Consider the following 7,420-nt stretch of genomic DNA (forward strand, 5'->3'; position numbering starts at 1 on the left):
GTCTATCCATTCATGCTTAGCTTCCACCAATTTATGCACATAACATCATCATTATCTATGATGATCAAATATGTTTTTAAATCATTGCCAAGAAATAATATTTGGCATGAGTCGGATACTTTGACGCAACAAGATCAACAATCCTCTAATACTTTTGTAGCCGAAGGTAATCACACTTTATCAATTTGGAGATGTTTGATTGTATTATTTATTATGTGTAATTACACGGATTTACTTTGGAATTGTTTGTATAATTATTGCTTTATATTATTGTATGATTTGATATTTATATGCTTGAGTTTATAGCTATGATTGATGTGTATAATTTTATGATATGATCTGATTTAATTGTCTTGTTATTATTGTTGTATTGATTGATTGTTCTATTTTTTTCTGGGATTTTTAATGTTATTGTTATAGGGAGTATTGTTTTATCGAGGTTTTAGGGTTGTTAATAATGCAGAGTATTATTTTTGGGTTGAGATTTGATTATATTTGGGTTATTAGTGTTTTTTTTTAAGATCTGAGATATTATGAATCGAATTGTCATGTAATTTGAGAACTCGTGCCATTATTGAGATCAAAAAGGTTGAGATTATTATTTTGTTATTGGTTTGAGGCTCGGCGTTATAGACCTTAGTCCTTGGCTTATTGGTAATGAGATAATGATCATGAGTTAAGAATGAGGTACAATCTTTATTATTTGTTTTTCTATGTTCCCCTACAGTGGGAATTGGCCCGTATGTGGTCTGGTTCAAGGTGTTTTTCTTGTTATTGGGAGTATTCAAGTTTTTATACTTGTTGGTTTTATTCGAAGTACCCATGTCCAAGGCTAGGTATAAAACAAAGAGCATGGCACATTTATGGGACAAATGAGTTAATTGAGTAAAGGTTTGTATAATTATTCGAGGTTGAGTTGACAAAGGTTATCTTTTTTTTAGAGTACAATGTGTAATGTTGTTTCGAACTACATTGTTTAATTAAGCTAGTATTGTCTATTATTCAATTATACTCTATATTCTGATTTGTGGTGATTACTTAGCTTTTGCTGACGTGTGTGTTTGTTTGTTTTGTTGTGCTATTTGTGTTTGCGGCCATGTCTTTTTCTTATGGTGGCCTTGCGACGATCTATTTTGGAATTTGTCCTTAATGGTGAGTAGTCAAGGTTGTCTAAACAGGTTGATCAGGTGGTTGTAGCTAAAGGAGCTCAAGTGTTTCGATTAGTGTGATGTCACAAGTTTGTAAAGTTGTATAAATAGCTCACTTAGTTTATTGGGTTGTAATTATTGGGATTTTGTAAGCATTAACACCTGACAGGTTGTCGAGTGTGGCGGTAATACCTCCGATTTAGGAGTATGCTTCCGCAATTTTAGTTAAAGGTTGTTTATTTTTCCTTTAATTTTTGTTTATTATTAATTAGTAAATCGAGGGTGTTACAAAGTGGTATTTGGGAGCTTAGGTTAGATTTAATTACCACTAAAGCCAATTTTAAAGTTTTTAGGTGCCTAACGTTTTAAATCTAATGAGTTTCGTTTTATCTCCTTATTTAAAGTTTAATCTTTTTTTTTATTATTTGATTCGGCATTTATTAAAAAAAAAATTGTTTATTTTAACTAATTTTCAAATTATTTATTTATTTTGAAATAAAATTAATTAAATTTTTTTTTCTTAAATTCCTTGCTTGTTTCATTTTATCGGTGAGACTTGGGTAGCTTTAGAAAGGGCGTATAGGATAGATTATTTCTTTCTATATGCATTGTAATTAATTCTTTTGTCTTTTTATTATTGTATGAAGTTATTATGCAAGTTATTTAATTGTGTATGTTTTATCTAATGTTGCAAACTTGAGTGATCACCTAGTATCATGTTTAAGGTTTAAAGCACGTAATATAGAACTATATGTGATGATTTGTGCTATATGATATGTGTAAATTAACTTTACGTGAAGCATGTAATTATGTGATTATTATAATGTGTTTATTTAATTATATTATTTACTTAATGTTTGGATTTTGGAAGGGATATAATCAAGGGAATTATTTTATTTAATTTTCGTGTGCGTAGGAATGATTAAAATTAAATAATCATTTCCTATAAAAGTGATTTATTAGGGGCGATTGTGTGGCCTTGCCTACCTTTCTACCTTAATATATTTTCGGAATGTGATGTGTTGTGTAAGTAGAGTTCTTTTGTGTCGATGTCAGCCTAAGAGTGTGTTACACTTCCAGGCAGAGAAGGAGGATGGCTAACAACGATGCTCTAGCTGATGCTATTAGGCTACTAGCTGAGAACTTGAACCAAAATCGCAATGATAATCCCGATCCTGCTGGTGAGATGTTTAAGAAGCTTGCCCAAGTCAAACCACCATATTTTGAGGGAGGTGTAAACCCAACTTTTCTGGAGAATTGGATTCGGGAGTTCGATAAGATCTTTACTGCTTTGAATTGTCCTGTGAATATGAGAGTGGATCAAGCTGCCATGTATTTGAAGGAAGAGGCAGATATTTGGCGGAGGGATAATGGAAACGTGATTCGTGCTGAGGCTAATTTTGGTAGGGAGACTTTCAAAACCAAACTTAGGGAGAAGTTCTATCCACCATTCTTAAGGAAAAAAAAAGGCTCAAGAGTTTATCAATCTACAAATGAACAATATGTCAATTACTGAGTACTATAACAAGTTTATGAACTTGTCAAGGTTTGCTCCTGAAGTAGTGCCTACTGAGGAGTTGAAAGATCAAATATTTGAGCAAGGTTTGACTAAGCAGTTACAAAAAGACTTGGCTGGAAAGACTTTTAAGACTCTTAATAAGGTGTATGTGAGAGCAGCGCACTTGTACGGTCTGAATGTCAGGAGTGCACCTAAGAGTGGAAGTGTCGAAGAAAAGCGTAAGGATTTTGGAGATTCAAGTGACCAAGGTAACTCCAAGATGCCAAGGAACGAGAATTTCCAGAAAAGGAATGTTCAGAACAATGGAGGGTAATCTAGAACTAATGGCCAAGCTGAGAGACATTACAACTGCAAGAGACGTAGCAAGGATCATCCTGGAAAAGATTGTGATGGGAACTTGGTTGTGTGTAGGTTCTGTAACAAGAAAGGCCATAGGGAGTTTGAGTGTTTCTCCAAACTGAAGCAACAAGGGAATGGGAACAAGTTTACTCCAACAAGCAATCAAGGAGAGAATTCGAATGGTTATAATGGGAATGGAAAGAACGGAAATGTTGGAAACAACAACTCCGGGAATCAAGGAAAGAATGTCACTACAGGTCGTTTGTCTGTGATGAACAAGAAGGAAGTTGAAAGGTCATGTGATGTTGTCACTGGTAACTTTTCTATTCATTCTGTTTCTATTAAAGCTTTATTTGATTCTGAAGCCACCTATTCTTTTATTTATAGTTCTGTTGTGAAATAATAAGGACTAGTTAAACTGAATCCGATTGAATTGCCTATTAGTTTTCCTACTTGTGAAGTTGTGAGGTGCACCAAGAGACTGATTTTCCATTTGATCTTATAGAATTTGAGTTGGGTGACCTTGATGTCATTTTGGGAATAGATTGGTTGACCACTTATAAAGCTAAGATTGATTATGAGATACAGAAGGTTTATGTAACGAGTCCTTTGGGAGAGACTATGTCTTACAGAAGTTTTGGGAAACCAAATGTTATTGGGATTATTTCTGCGATGAAGTTGTCGAAACTTGTAAGTAAGGGGTATCCTTTGTTCTTTAGTTGTGTAACTTGTAAGCAATGAGTAGTAAGGTGAATGTGGAAAATGTGCAAATTGTGAATGAGTTTTTGGATGTATTTGGTGAAGAAGAAAGATAGGAGCATGATATTGTGCATTAAATATAGGGAGTTAAAATAATATGGCAATAAAGAATAAGAACCCACTACCCAGGATCAATGATTTGTTTGATCAATTGAAGGGAGCTAGTGTGTTCTCCAAGATTGATTTACGTTCGGGGTACCATCAACTAAGAGTTGCTGATAAGGACTTTCCTAAGACTGCTTTTAGGATTAGATATGGGCACTATGAGTTTTCATTTATGTCTTTTGGGTTGACCAACACACCTGCAAACTTTATAGACTTGATGAATCGAGTATTCCATAAGTTTGTAGTAGTTTTTATTGATGATATTTTGGTATACTCGAATTTTGAGGAAAAACATGAGCCCTTTGGGAGGTCGCGGATCATATGAGAAAGAGATATCCTGAGTTATTTAATGAGGTGAGTTACGAGGGCGTAACTCTTGTTCTTTAAGGGGGGTAGAATGCGTATAATTTCGCGCTTTTTGCCCTATTTTATGTTATTTTATGGTGTTTTCATGCTTTTCATAGCTATTTTATTGTCTACGTATCTAGTGAAGTGCGTAAATTGGGATGGTGATAAGATATTAGTGACAATATTATGACACAATTGGAATTCAAGCAACATAATTTTGATAATTTTGAAAAGGCTTTATGCAAAAGTTTTGCAATTTAAGGGGGTTTGTGCTAAGTTTCAGGACAAAACTTCTTTTAAGAGGGGTAGATTGTAATCCCCCGTATTTTTAAAATAATTTATAAATGGAATTTTATTTCATTTATAATATATATTTGTATTTTTCCGGAATTTAATTTTAAAAGTTTCAATTTTTAATTTGGGTCGAAAATTATTTTGGTACAAATTTTTTTTACATACCATCATTCTATAATTCTGGTCCAAACAATCAAAGTCAACCTAACTTTACTTACTTAATTATCCCATTAATTTTATGAGGCCCAAAATTCATATTTACCTTACAAATATCTCTCCTATAAATACTCCATACATCCCCAAATTTTTCCCCACACAAAAAGGTTAGTATTTTCTTTTCCCTTTAATTTTTTTTCTTTCCTTTCTTTTATTTTTTCTTTTTCCTTTTTCTTTCTTTTCTTTTCCTTTTTTTTCTTTTCCTTTATTTCTTACGTGAGTTTTCACTCACCTTGCTGCCCCCCAACCGACAGCCACCTACTGCCACAGCACCGCCGGTCAGCGGCGCCGGCCCCTGACCGCCGGCGCACCACCAGCAGCGCGGCCTACGTGGCTGCTTGCTCTCTCTTCTCTCTCTTCCCTTTGTATTCTTTTTTTTTTTTTGTCTTGTTAAATTAGTTTTGGGTTTTGATTTTATAATATAAAGTTTATATTTTTAGTATCAAATTCATGTTTTTGATAGCTTAAACTTATAATTTTAGATTTTAATTATGTTATAAATTTTCAGATTTTGTGATTATAAAACCAAGGGTTTCAATTTATTGAAATTGGGATTTTAGGGTTCTTATGATCAATTAATTTGGGGCTTTTGTTCCTATTGTATTTCTAATGATTAATTAAGCATAAAAACATGTTTTTAAGGAAGTTTTAAGAACTTTTAATCTAATTTATATTGCTGGAAATTTGGTTAAGTATTAATTTATTGTTGTTGCTTGTTTTCTAGGAAGTGATTATTTCTTAGAAGACTTTTAAGTGATTAAAAGTGGCACAAAGGATTGTTTACACGAGGTACGTACATGTCTACTTCGTTGTAAGTAGTATCGTGTTTAGGTACCAAAGAAAAGAACTTAGTTTCATGATTAGAGAACACTTGGATTAAAATTGTTTGGTTATACATTTAATTAATTCATGTGCTTATGTTTATGAGACATGTTTTGTTGAATTGATTAAGTTTGTATGTAATTATGGATGCAAACATGTTGAATTATATTGGACTAATTGTTTGTATGGAATGTTGATACAAGCATAATTTTATTGGATTGGTTTGTTAACCACATTTGGATTATTAAAGGATTGGAATTGAATGGTTTAAGTGGAACGAATTTACTAATTATTCCACAAGGTTGTTATTTATTTTATTTATTAATCAAGCAGGACTTGTTAGTATGTTTAGTAAAAGTGGATTAAGCCGAAATGGCTAGGTGGGTTGACTATGTTTAACAATTTGGATAATTTGGATGTTTAATGAAATTAAAGGTCAATTTGTGATGTGATCACCATTGTCCTAAATAAGATTAAAAGTAATTTGATGTATGATTTTTAAGTATGGTTTATTTGATTGGGTCGGCTATTAATTAAAATTGTAATCACGTAAAGTGAAACACGGATAAGCAATAAAACTCTAGAAAGCGTGCACTTCTAAAGTATTGAAAATTATGGGTTGGGGTACACGGTGGTAGCCCGTGGCTTTTCGAGGCTTTTTTGATCAACATGTGCTCTTTTCTTTTGGTATTTACGTTTTTATTTTATAATGAAAGTTAGATGGGATCCTAGACTAACTTTGTGAGAATGGAGTCGCGCCCATTCTTGCATTGCGCTAAACTTTTATTTTAAATGGTCATTTGGGACCAAAATGATTTGGTGGATTGGACAACCTCGTCTATTGCTTACTCCAAACTAAATTAATTATATTAAATATAAAAGTCGAGTGTTTAGAATTGGTTAGAAAGTATGTTGAGTCAATTGAATTGTTTAAGTGTGGAGTCTTGATTAATGAATTCAAGTTGTATGTTTATTTACTTCAATTAGTTGAGCATGTCAAGTTTTGTGCATTGTAGCTTGTATGTACTCAGCTTTACTGATTGCGTGCTTTTGTGTGTTTTCCTTTGGTCATGGCCTTCGCCTTTCAATGACCCTTTGATGATCCAATTATTACACTTGTATTTTTGGGGAGCAGTATTGCACAGGTTAGCTTGATGATGTGAAGTTCGTGGATTTGACATATGCATTGTCAAGGGATTGGTGTGGTTGAGAGTATTCGTTCTATGTGTTGAACTTATTTATGTTTTACTATTTTAATTATGTTTTGGGATTTTGAATATTTGTTTGGTTTTAATAAGGGCCTTCATGGTTCCAATTTGTAAGATTTGACTTATTGGTTTTCTAAATTATATTATTTTAAGATGTAAGTTGGATTTCCGCTGCAATACTTTAATACAGCCTTAACGTTTTAATACGTGGCGGTAACATGCCAATGGTTCTCCTCTATTTTTATTTAAAGTAAGTGGTTTGGAAATGGGAGAATTATTGGGGTGTTACAATTATTGTCATATGCATAACAAATATCTCATTGGAAAGACCATCCGTAATGAGTTAAAAACATAGGATTTTTACATGTAAGAAATTTGAGGAATATCTTTCACTAGGATCGAAATAATGCGGCGAAAAACTAGAAAATTTTATCAAACACAGAAAGCTGTCGAGGCATGTAGGAACTGGCGTCTAGAAAACAGAGCATGTTGCCAATGATATGGCTCTATCTCCAGGCAACAGATCTATATTGCGGCGACGAACTCTATTGTCTGGCGCTACATTCTTCCAATACCGAGCCAGAATTATGAGTTCTAATTTTGACCAGTTCTAGCACTGTTTGTTCGATTCTACTTCCTGATTGAGTTTTTCTCACTTTTCT

The 7,420-nt window shown here is 33.2% G+C and overlaps 1 long non-coding RNA gene across 1 annotated transcript; it reads left to right on the top strand.

Moving 5' to 3' along the window:
• On the top strand, nucleotides 1-6,874 carry LOC145613179 (uncharacterized). The gene is made up of 3 exons (XR_014106884.1): nucleotides 1-166; nucleotides 5,453-5,517; nucleotides 6,686-6,874. It is a non-coding gene; the product is annotated as an uncharacterized LOC145613179 (long non-coding RNA).
• The last annotated feature ends 546 nt before the right edge of the window (nucleotides 6,875-7,420 follow it).

This window comes from Chenopodium album, chromosome 3 (genome assembly GCF_948465745.1).
Source record: "Chenopodium album chromosome 3, dcCheAlbu1.1, whole genome shotgun sequence".
NCBI classification, from domain to species: domain Eukaryota; kingdom Viridiplantae; phylum Streptophyta; class Magnoliopsida; order Caryophyllales; family Amaranthaceae; genus Chenopodium; species Chenopodium album.